Here is a 13141-nt window from a genome sequence, read left to right as displayed (position 1 = left end):
CCTACCCGTGTTTTTTTTAATTCTTCTTGATACATACTACTATAGTAGCTTACTGTAGCAGTCTGCGGTGCTGCTGAGCTGACAGTGTCCAGCAGGTCCGTCATCAGTCATTACATAATAAATATATATACCTGTCCGGCTGCAGTACTAGTGATATTATATATATATATATTAATTTCATCTCATTATCATCCAGTCTATATTAGCAGCAGACACAGTACGGTAGTCCACGGCTGTAGCTACCTCTGTGTCGGCAGTCGCTCGTCCATCCATAATTGTATACCACCTACCCGTGGTTTTTTTTTTTTCTTTCTTCTTGATACATACTACTATAGTAGCTTACTGTAGCAGTCTGCGGTGCTGCTGAGCTGACAGTGTCCAGCAGGTCCGTCATCAGTCATTACATAATAAATATATATACCTGTCCGGCTGCAGTACTAGTGATATTATATATATATATATTAATTTCATCTCATTATCATCCAGTCTATATTAGCAGCAGACACAGTACGGTAGTCCACGGCTGTAGCTACCTCTGTGTCGGCAGTCGCTCGTCCATCCATAATTGTATACCACCTACCCGTGGTTTTTTTTTTTTCTTTCTTCTTGATACATACTACTATAGTAGCTTACTGTAGCAGTCTGCGGTGCTGCTGAGCTGACAGTGTCCAGCAGGTCCGTCATCAGTCATTACATAATAAATATATATACCTGTCCGGCTGCAGTACTAGTGATATTATATATATATATATTAATTTCATCTCATTATCATCCAGTCTATATTAGCAGCAGACACAGTACGGTAGTCCACGGCTGTAGCTACCTCTGTGTCGGCAGTCGCTCGTCCATCCATAATTGTATACCACCTACCCGTGTTTTTTTTTTTTTCTTTCTTCTTGATACATACTACTATAGTAGCTTACTGTAGCAGTCTGCGGTGCTGCTGAGCTGACAGTGTCCAGCAGGTCCGTCATCAGTCATTACATAATAAATATATATACCTGTCCGGCTGCAGTACTAGTGATATTATATATATATATATTAATTTCATCTCATTATCATCCAGTCTATATTAGCAGCAGACACAGTACGGTAGTCCACGGCTGTAGCTACCTCTGTGTCGGCAGTCGCTTGTCCATCCATAAGTATACTAGTATCCATCCATCTCCATTGTTTACCTGAGGTGCCTTTTAGTTGTGCCTATTAAAATATGGAGAACAAAAATGTTGAGGTTCCAAAATTAGGGAAAGATCAAGATCCACTTCCACCTCGTGCTGAAGCTGCTGCCACTAGTCATGGCCGAGACGATGAAATGCCAGCAACGTCGTCTGCCAAGGCCGATGCCCAATGTCATAGTACAGAGCATGTAAAATCCAAAACACCAAATATCAGTAAAAAAAGGACTCCAAAATCTAAAATAAAATTGTCGGAGGAGAAGCGGAAACTTGCCAATATGCCATTTACCACACGGAGTGGCAAGGAACGGCTGAGGCCCTGGCCTATGTTCACGGCTAGTGGTTCAGCTTCACATGAGGATGGAAGCACTCAGCCTCTCGCTAGAAAAATGAAAAGACTCAAGCTGGCAAAAGCACCGCAAAGAACAGTGCGTTCTTCGAAATCCCAAATCCACAAGGAGAGTCCAATTGTGTCGGTTGCGATGCCTGACCTTCCCAACACTGGACGTGAAGAGCATGCGCCTTCCACCATTTGCACGCCCCCTGCAAGTGCTGGAAGGAGCACCCGCAGTCCAGTTCCTGATAGTCAGATTGAAGATGTCAGTGTTGAAGTACACCAGGAGGAGGAGGATATGGGTGTTGCTGGCGCTGGGGAGGAAATTGACAAGGAGGATTCTGATGGTGAGGTGGTTTTTTTAAGTCAGGCACCCGGGGAGACACCTGTTGTCCGTGGGAGGAATATGGCCGTTGACATGCCTGGTGAAAATACCAAAAAAATCAGCTCTTCGGTGTGGAAGTATTTCAACAGAAATGCGGACAACATTTGTCAAGCCGTGTGTTGCCTTTGTCAAGCTGTAATAAGTAGGGGTAAGGACGTTAACCACCTCGGAACATCCTCCCTTATACGTCACCTGCAGCGCATTCATAATAAGTCAGTGACAAGTTCAAAAACTTTGGGCGACAGCGGAAGCAGTCCACTGACCAGTAAATCCCTTCCTCTTGTAACCAAGCTCACGCAAACCACCCCACCAACTCCCTCTGTGTCAATTTCCTCCTTCCCCAGGAATGCCAATAGTCCTGCAGGCCATGTCACTGGCAATTCTGACGAGTCCTTTCCTGCCTGGGATTCCTCCGATGCATCCTTGCGTGTAACGCCTACTGCTGCTGGCGCTGCTGTTGTTGCTGCTGGGAGTCGATGGTCATCCCAGAGGGGAAGTCGTAAGCCCACTTTTACTACTTCCACCAAGCAATTGACTGTCCAACAGTCCTTTGCGAGGAAGATGAAATATCACAGCAGTCATCCTGTTGCAAAGCGGATAACTGAGGCCTTGACAACTATGTTGGTGTTAGACGTGCGTCCGGTATCCGCCGTTAGTTCACAGGGAACTAGACAATTTCTTGAGGTAGTGTGCCCCCGTTACCAAATACCATCTAGGTTCCACTTCTCTAGGCAGGCGATACCGAGAATGTACACGGACGTCAGAAAAAGACTCACCAGTGTCCTAAAAAATGCAGTTGTACCCAATGTCCACTTAACCACGGACATGTGGACAAGTGGAGCAGGGCAGGGTCAGGACTATATGACTGTGACAGCCCACTGGGTAGATGTATGGACTCCCGCCGCAAGAACAGCAGCGGCGGCACCAGTAGCAGCATCTCGCAAAAGCCAACTCTTTCCTAGGCAGGCTACGCTTTGTATCACCGGTTTCCAGAATACGCACACAGCTGAAAACCTCTTACGGCAACTGAGTAAGATCATCGCGGAATGGCTTACCCCAATTGGACTCTCCTGTGGATTTGTGGCATCGGACAACGCCAGCAATATTGTGTGTGCATTAAATATGGGCAAATTCCAGCACGTCCCATGTTTTGCACATACCTTGAATTTGGTGGTGCAGAATTTTTTAAAAAACGACAGGGGCGTGCAAGAGATGCTGTCGGTGGCCAGAAGAATTGCGGGAAACTTTCGGCGTACAGGCACCACGTACAGAAGACTGGAGCACCACCAAAAACGCCTGAACCTGCCCTGCCATCATCTGAAGCAAGAAGTGGTAACGAGGTGGAATTCAACCCTATATATGCATCAGAGGTTGGAGGAGCAGCAAAAGGCCATTCAAGCCTATACAATTGAGCACGATATAGGAGGTGGAATGTACCTGTCTCAAGCGCAGTGGAGAATGATTTCAACGTTGTGCAAGGTTCTGCAACCTTTTGAACTTGCCACACGTGAAGTCAGTTCAGACACTGCCAGCCTGAGTCAGGTCATTCCCCTCATCAGGCTTTTGCAGAAGAAGCTGGAGGCATTGAAGGAGGAGCTAAAAGGGAGCGATTCCGCTAAGCATGTGGGACTTGTGGATGGAGCCCTTAATTCGCTTAACAAGGATTCACGGGTGGTCAATCTGTTGAAATCAGAGCACTACATTTTGGCCACCGTGCTCGATCCTAGATTTAAAACCTACCTTGGATCTCTCTTTCCGGCAGACACAAGTCTGCTGGGGTTCAAAGACCTGCTGGTGACAAAATTGTCAAGTCAAGCGGAACGCGACCTGTCAACATCTCCTCCTTCACATTCTCCCGCAACTGGGGGTGCGAGGAAAAGGCTCAGAATTCCGAGCCCACCCGCTGGCGGTGATGCAGGGCAGTCTGGAGCGACTGCTGATGCTGACATCTGGTCCGGACTGAAGGACCTGACAACGATTACGGACATGTCGTCTACTGTCACTGCATATGATTCTCTCAACATTGAAAGAATGGTGGAGGATTATATGAGTGACCGCATCCAAGTAGGCACGTCAGACAGTCCGTACTTATACTGGCAGGAAAAAGAGGCAATTTGGAGGCCCTTGCACAAACTGGCTTTATTCTACCTAAGTTGCCCTCCCACAAGTGTGTACTCCGAAAGAGTGTTTAGTGCCGCCGCTCACCTTGTCAGCAATCGGCGTACGAGGTTACTTCCAGAAAATGTGGAGAAGATGATGTTCATTAAAATGAATTATAATCAATTCCTCCGTGGAGACATTGACCAGCAGCAATTGCCTCCACAAAGTACACAGGGAGCTGAGATGGTGGATTCCAGTGGGGACGAATTGATAATCTGTGAGGAGCGGGATGTACACGGTGATATATCGGAGGATGATGATGAGGTGGACATCTTGCCTCTGTAGAGCCAGTTTGTGCAAGGAGAGATTAATTGCTTCTTTTTCGGTGGGGGTCCAAACCAACCCGTCATTTCAGTCACAGTCGTGTGGCAGACCCTGTCACTGAAATGATGGGTTGGTTAAAGTGTGCATGTCCTGTTTATACAACATAAGGGTGGGTGGGAGGGCCCAAGGACAATTCCATCTTGCACCTCTTTTTTCTTTCATTTTTATTTGCGTCATGTGCTGTTTGGGGAGTGTTTTTTGGAAGGGCCATCCTGCGTGACACTGCAGTGCCACTCCTAGATGGGCCAGGTGTTTGTGTCGGCCACTAGGGTCGCTTAGCTTACTCACACAGCTACCTCATTGCGCCTCTTTTTTTCTTCTTTGCGTCATGTGCTGTTTGGGGAGTGTTTTTTGGAAGGGCCATCCTGCGTGACACTGCAGTGCCACTCCTAGATGGGCCAGGTGTTTGTGTCGGCCACTAGGGTCGCTTAGCTTACTCACACAGCTACCTCATTGCGCCTCTTTTTTTCTTCTTTGCGTCATGTGCTGTTTGGGGAGTGTTTTTTGGAAGGGCCATCCTGCGTGACACTGCAGTGCCACTCCTAGATGGGCCAGGTGTTTGTGTCGGCCACTAGGGTCGCTTAGCTTACTCACACAGCTACCTCATTGCGCCTCTTTTTTTCTTTGCGTCATGTGCTGTTTGGGGAGTGTTTTTTGGAAGGGCCATCCTGCGTGACACTGCAGTGCCACTCTTAGATGGGCCAGGTGTTTGTGTCGGCCACTAGGGTCGCTTATCTTACTCACACAGCTACCTCATTGCGCCTCTTTTTTTCTTTGCGTCATGTGCTGTTTGGGGAGTGTTTTTTGGAAGGGCCATCCTGCGTGACACTGCAGTGCCACTCCTAGATGGGCCAGGTGTTTGTGTCGGCCACTAGGGTCGCTTATCTTACTCACACAGCTACCTCATTGCGCCTCTTTTTTTCTTTGCGTCATGTGATGTTTGGGGAGTGTTTTTTGGAAGGGCCATCCTGCGTGACACTGCAGTGCCACTCCTAGATGGGCAAGGTGTTTGTGTCGGCCACTAGGGTCACTTAGCTTAGTCATCCAGCGACCTCGGTGCAAATTTTAGGACTAAAAATAATATTGTGAGGTGTGAGGTATTCAGAATAGACTGAAAATGAGTGGAAATTATGGTTATTGAGGTTAATAATACTTTGGGATCAAAATGACCCCCAAATTCTATGATTTAAGCTGTTTTTTAGTGTTTTTTGGAAAAAAAACACCCGAATCCAAAACACACCCGAATCCGACAAAAAAAATTCGGTGAGGTTTTGCCAAAACGCGGTCGAACCCAAAACACGGCCGCGGAACCGAACCCAAAACCAAAACACAAAACCCGAAAAATTTCAAGTGCACATCTCTAGTGAAAACTAGGTGCCCTGGTTTCAGTTCCTGTTGGAGCTTTGGTGGTCCGGACAGTTCCAGATTAAGGACCACATGGGCCTGGAGCTGAAATTTATGAAGGGCCTAGTGTGTACAATCTCATCGCATGGGGTGTGACCAGCAACAGTGGGGTTGTGACTAGGGGTTGTGTCATACAGGGCCAGCCACACTATTGTCCTTTGTCTGAGTCAAAGCTGCCAATAATTCCAGCAGCCGCTCTCAAGCCAACAAGTAACTGCAGGTACTTTTTGGCTTGAGAGTGGCTGCTGTAATTGTTGGTGGTCTTGAAATTGGCCTGGAAGGGGACCTAAGCATTGACACTTCAGGTGACTTTGGGGTCTATTCATGAAGCAGTGAAAAGAGTGGAGAAGTGAGTCTGTGGAGAAGTTGCCTATGGCAACCAATCAGCTGCTCCGTACAATTGTAGAGTACGCAAAATATAAATGTTACTTACTGTAAATGCTGATTTGTTGCCATGGGCAATTTCTACTGTTTTCACTGCTTCATGAATAGACCCCTATATGATTGAAAGCCTTTATTACAGCATGTGATGCAGGTTATACTGTTTATGGTGGTATTACATATCCATTCTTTCTTCTATATCTATTCTTCTTTTTCTCTATATATACTGTATATAATACACATTGCGCCAGGTATCCCATTATACAAATTGCTCCAGTTACCCGTCACTCACCATATGGTGCCTGTGGTCCCCCGGCTCTATGTTCTTATAATACTTCCACCCAGTGTGAAGCTGACGGGGAGTGAGTAGCAGCCGGAGGTGGCCGGCAGGAATGGGCCAGGAGAGAGGGGCAGCAGGAAGCAGCAAGGGGCACTGCGATGCAGGCAGCGCCGGGTGCCGATGGTGCTGGTGGGGTGACTGCCTCGGGCACACACCCTGCTAGCCAGCACCTAAAACCGCCACTTGCTGAATCCCCTGAGCTGGACGAGCAGCGACCCTCCCTGCTTCGCCCCCCCAAGCCAACACTCCAACAAAGCCCACTCCCAGTGCACACATTGCAACCAAATACACAAGGACTAAGCATCCACAGACATGAAGGTCACATGCCTCAACATAGCCGGTGCATGCAACCAACCCCTGCAACATGCCCATATCACCACATACACACAAAGCCTGTCCCCCCATTCCCTACACATACACACAGGCCCGGCGCTACCCGCTCAGCAAAGCGATGCAGTGCAAGTAGGCGCCAGGCAGGAGAGGCGCCTTCACTGCTCTGCATCCCTGCTGAAGCGCCGTCCTGTCCCCCCTGCTGCTGCTGCTGCTGCGCGTGTCACACTGACAGGCAGCCGCAGCAGCGCCGGCAGCATGACTCCTTCTCCTCTCTCCCCTGTGACAGTGAGAGGAGTGTCACTGTTCGTTCTGATGAAAAGGGGTGGAGCTACACGAACCCAGGGGGCGGGGCTACTCCGGACCAGGTTAGCAGACTGTGAAGCTCTGGCCAGCAAGATTGTGGTAAGTGGATGTAAAAAGAGTGTGAGAGAGAAAGTGTGTGTGTGTGTGTGTGTGTGTGTGTGTGTGTGTTTATATTTATGTATGTATGTGTGTATCTGTGTGCAGAGCCGCAACTACGTGTGCCAGGTAGTGTGTGTAGGGCTGGTGTACATGAGTGTGTGAGAGGTGGCTGTGTTGTACTATATGTGTGCTTGATGGAGGGCTGTGATGTATATGTCTGCCGTAATGTGTAAAAAGGGGGATGCTGTCCGCCGTAATGTGTAAAATAGGGACTCTGTCCGCCATGTGTAAAAAGGGAAGATGTCTGCCGTAATGTGTAAAATGGGGGACACTGTTCGCCGTCATGTGTAAAAAGAGGACGCTGTCTGCCGTAATGTGTAAAAAGGGGGACACTGTCTGCCGTAATGTGTAAAAAGGGGACTCTGTCTGCCGTAATGTGTAAAAAGGGGATGATGTCTGCCGTAATGTGTAAAAAGGGGGACACTGTACGCCGTTATGTGTAAAAAGGGGATGTAGTCTGCCGTAATGTGTAAAAAGGGGATGATGTCTGCCATAATGTGTTAAAAGGGGGACACTGTCCGCCGTTATGTGTAAAAAGGGGACTCTGCCATAATGTGTAAAAAGGGATGATGTCTGCCATAATGTGTAAAAATGAGGACACTCTCCGCCGTTATGTGTAAAAAGGGGACGCTGTCTCCCGTAATGTGTAAAAAGGGGAATCTGTCCGCCGTAATGTGTAAAAGGGGCTCTACTTGGTGTAGTGGTGCTACTGTGTGGCATACTTTGAATAATGGAGACTACTATAATATGTAATATGAATTGGTATTGTTTTGTGACCACACCCCATCGCAATGAAGCCACGCCCTATATTTTTGGGGGCGCGCCTGCGGCGCGCACTGCCCCTGTTTTACATACAGGTGGGGGTGGCGCCGATGCCCTCTCTTGCACACAGCGCTAAAATGTCTAGTTACGGCACTGTCTGTATGCAGGGCCATAACTAGCACTGCACAGAGTGTGTGTGGGCAGAGAGTTCACATCCATAGGCTTGCACGGATCTCCTGCAGCTCAGGGGCCCAATAGGCCATGGTAACCCCCAGGCCCTGCATGTAAAATATGGGAGGGCGCAAATTTATATTTTGCAGGAGGGCGCCGAACACCCTAGAACCAGCCCTGCATACACAGCCTGTTTCCCCAGTCTCTACACATACATACACACACAAAGCATGTTCCCCCCAGTTCCCCCCCCCCCAACACACAGATCCTGTCCCCTCCAATCACCATACACACTCACCCTGTTCACCCCGGTCCCTACACACACACCCAGCCTGTCCCTTCTAACACACATACTCTGTTCTGCACAGCCCTCCCACTCTCCCCCATTTTCCCCAGTCACTGAGCCTTCCGGACTCAGCAGGAGTAGACAGGCAGACCAGCCAGGGGCGTGGCCTAACAACGGGCCCGTGACCATGCCCCCTTTCTGGAAGAAAAAAAAAAAATCATTTAGCAAGCACCACTAGACAGCCCAGCAGAGCAGTCACGGGACCGGACAATCGGCTTAGTCATCTTGCATTCCAGCAGGCAAGTCCATTGCTGCGTTGGCTGCTGCTGTTATGCACGGTGGTGGGGAGGCGCTTGTGGCATGTCTCATAGTGGGACATCACGATGCAGGGGAGGAGGAGAGAAATCTTTCGGCACAGGGAGGCCTTGAGACTTTTTGGTGCTACCGACTTGCTGTACTAATAGGAAAAACTTTTTCTTCTGTTTCCAACAGCAGGGGATCCTGTGGGCCTATTTTGATAGGGGGGGGGGGCGCTGAAGCTGCAGCTCCACCCGCCCCACTGTTAATCCGGCCCTTGGTCCGGAAGGTCCACTTACCACATACTGTAAGTATAAGCCTTCCAATCACTACTTGCATAGTTTGCAACCCTTAGAAGCAATGTAAAACTGGTGATTGCCTTTCTAAGGACCAGGCCACCTCCACAGTATTGTCTGTCCAGTACTGTGGTGCTGGCCTGGTCCTGAAGAAGCCGTTGACCTGTAATGTCAGTTTGATGTTGGAAGTCGGCGCAAATGAGATCCTTGAATAGCATCCTACTGGAATGTATGAGAAGAGATTGTAACAAGAGATTCAATCCTGAACAAGGAGAGAAGTGTAGGAATTTTATCTAGAGATTTTGGGGGACATGTACTAAGCAGTGATAAAAGTGGAGAAGTGAGCCAGAGGAGCAGTTGCCCATGGCAACCAATCAGCATTGACGTAACATTTATAATTTGCATACTATAAAAGTATATAGAGCACTGGGCTCACTTCTCCACTTTTATTACTGCTTAGTACATGTCCCTCATAGTCTTGGAAGTAGGGTCATTCTTCTAATACAAGATAAAGAACGAACAGGACCCTTCCATATGAGATCACCATCATTGTTAGGATATTGGTATAATATTTGCAGTTCCCACCTGCTGTTGCACCATGTTCGGGCACATTTTAGTATTCTGTATTTTTACATATACATTCTTATTTTATACTGGGTGTATTTCAAGTTTTAGCCATATAGAAACCACCACTGTATGTATATATATATATATATATATATATATACATATTCTTTTCAGAGCACTTTAAAGCACTTTTTTGTAATATTACACTATTATATTCTTTTACATCTTGTGGTACACATATCGAGCTCCCCTGTGATACGGAGGACACGCAGGAGACAGGAACCAAAAACATCACTGCATGTCTGAATTCTTCATTTATCTGGTACGCACATATCAATCTCACTGATGGCACTGGGCCCTATCACCTTTAAACATAGAGATAGATAGATAGATAGATAGATAGATAGATAGATAGATAGATAGATAGATAGATAGATAGATAGATAGATAGATAGATAGATAGATAGATAGATAGATAGCACTCTTTTGGTAGTCCCCTGCTAGTAGGGACTGAGAATAGACATACAAAACAAAATACCTCAGGTGCGCTAATAAATGTATAATATAAGGAGATATTTCCTTAGTACCCTTATAATATATTCACTTTTACTTTTTTTTTAAAAAGTCAATAGTAGAATGTACTTAAAACTATTTATTCATGTTCAGTAAACAGAGGAATGTAATACCTTCACATGAAGCATAATACAATACATTTGATGATTTCATACACAACAATAAATCAATAGATTCAATCAGATAGTAAACTGAATCCACGTAGACAGGTTGGTATTCCTCTAATAAAACCTGCATTCCTCATAATAACTTTAATCTTCTCATAGATATACTTTAAAAGAGTATTATGCACCTTTCATCAATAGGCATCAACAGATTGGAACTTGCAATACAAGATGTATGTTTCTTCCTTTGTACAGCAGCAATATCACTTATGAGGAACCCATGTTGCCTATTAGCGGAATAACAACCTGCCTACATGGATTCAGTTTACTATCTGATTGAATCTATTGATCTATACCCCTGAAGAAGTCCGTTAAGAGGACGAAACGCGTTGGTTCATCTACATAACAGCAACATTTGTGGGGTAATCCACCTATAAGCTCACACCCATTAGGGTGAGGTGGACATAAAACAACATCATATCCTCACGAACTAGCAGGTTTTATGTTACTGTTGCGTATGAAATTTATTGTATCAAATGTATTGTATTATGCTTCATGTGAAGGTATTACATTCCTCTGTTTAATGAACATGAATGGTTTTAAGTAAATTCTACTATTGGCTTTTTAAAAAAGTAAAAGTGAATATATTATAAGTGTACTAAGGAAATATCTCCTTATTATACATTTATTAGCACACCTGAGATATTTTGTTTTGTATATAGATAGATAGATAGAAGATTAACTTCCAGCAGCCGCACAGTGGTTGTTTCTGAATGGTCGCATCAGACCATGTCAGGGAAAGCCCAGACTGGCTTGGTTGCATCTGATGTGACCACCCCAGGTAAGTGGTTAAAAAAAAATTTTTGTGCCGTTATGTGTACAAAAAAAAAAGGTATAATTTGTGTGAGTGCTGCATAAAAATGACTGCTGTTGGCATGTGACCAGTCGAAAAAGCAAAAATAGGCATAGCACAGGAGTGAGAGAAGTCTGAGCACAGAGGGGTTAAACAAGACACTACTGAGTGAAATTAATTTGCTTTTCAATAATCCAAATTGTTGTGTCACAGCTGAAGCTGTATTGACAGCTCTTTTCCAGCTATGTCAAGGAAGACATACAGTGGCAGGGAATGCTGCTGAATTCCACAGATGGTTGCTGACACTATTTGGAATGTCTCTGCACAAAGACATTAGTTTCATAGTTGTTTATCTGTTCAAATAAGAAAAATGAGCTAACTCAAGTTATTGGTGCTTCCATACCTCCCAACATTACCCTCTCCAGGATGGACAAAATGCTCTGTTTCTGGACTTATCTCTTAATTTACGATTGCCATCACCTGTAGTTAAACACTTTTTTCATCAATTAACTAGTTTTACGCAGGTGATGACAATCATGAATTAAGATGGAAATCCAGAAAGAGAGCATTTTGACCCTCCTGGAATGGGGCATGTTGGGTGGTATGTACTCCTGACCCTGACTGTGGTAGTTTTGATCCTGAAAGTTTTTTGACTATAAGGAGAGGAACAGAAGATTCCCTGGAAATCCGAATGTGTGCTGTGATAAGTCTATTGCAAGGGAATATTTACAGCCATCACAACAGAAGCTTTATGATTGTACATACCAAAGTAATTCATTCTGTCACATAACCTCCACTCTCTATATGGAATATTTATTAAAGAAAATTTGTGGGATATCCCTTTAAACAGACTTTTTCTGGGGTACCTGTAAATACTAATTATTCCCAGGATATACCATGAAGAGGCTGCAGTAGATATCTCTTATATCTGCTGCGTTCAATCCATTTCCAACCACAAATCATTAGTTTCTTTGGGTGGCATTCAAATGATATATCACGTCCAATCTCCTTTCTAAAGTGATCCTCATTATCACATATATCGTGCCCATAGTAATCAGGTTTAGCTGCATAAAGGGTTAGGGCGCCTCACTGCCAGGGTGCAGCAAGCTGAAATGATGATACCACGGCCGTCAGCAGAAACAAAACGGGTGTGAAAGGAGGAGGAAAGAACTGAATACCGCCCTTTGTGTGCTGCAACAGTTGGATTTAGCAAGCTCCAAAATGCGAAGCATTACAGTCCTCGGCATGGTGGCTAAAGCCATCTGAAGATGATGTTAGCTTGTAAGTGCCTATGGGCTACAAGAGCACAGATTTTTTTTGAGGGGAATCCTTTGGATCCATCTCCATCTGCCCCAATGACACATGCGCCGGCTGACGAATCGTGCATGTGCAGTAGCCATGGGGATCCCGAAGCAGGAAGCTGAGTGTTAGTATAAGCGATAAACTGCTTCTGATTTATTGCTGGGATAGGCTCCTACTGGATTGCGTCTCCTGGAAAGAGGTTACTGGTAAATTCCGTGAAAATTAACATTTTCACATAGCAAATTTAGACAAAAATGGTTTATCACAACCGCATCAATTTTATAGATTGTTATAAATGTGGCCTTATAGCTTATAAAAATAAAAAGCTTTCAAAAGGATGATCCAATTCATCCTCATCTATTGCCTACACAGTATTTTTAATATTATTATTATTATTATTTATTTATTAACAGTCTCTTATATAGCGCAGCATATTCCGTTGCGCTTTACAATTAGAACAACAGTAATATAACAAAACTGGGCAAAAACAGACAGACATAGAGGTAGGAAGGCCCTGCTCGCAAGCTTACAATCTATAAGGAAATAAGCATTAATACACAAGGATAGAAGCTACCTATTGCATAATTGTCCACCAGATTGCTAGGTTCTTAATGGGTTGATCACCCCCCAAT

Source organism: Pseudophryne corroboree, chromosome 1, assembly GCF_028390025.1.
Source record: "Pseudophryne corroboree isolate aPseCor3 chromosome 1, aPseCor3.hap2, whole genome shotgun sequence".
Classification (NCBI taxonomy): Eukaryota; Metazoa; Chordata; class Amphibia; order Anura; family Myobatrachidae; genus Pseudophryne; species Pseudophryne corroboree.
This window is presented reverse-complemented; position numbering follows the sequence as displayed.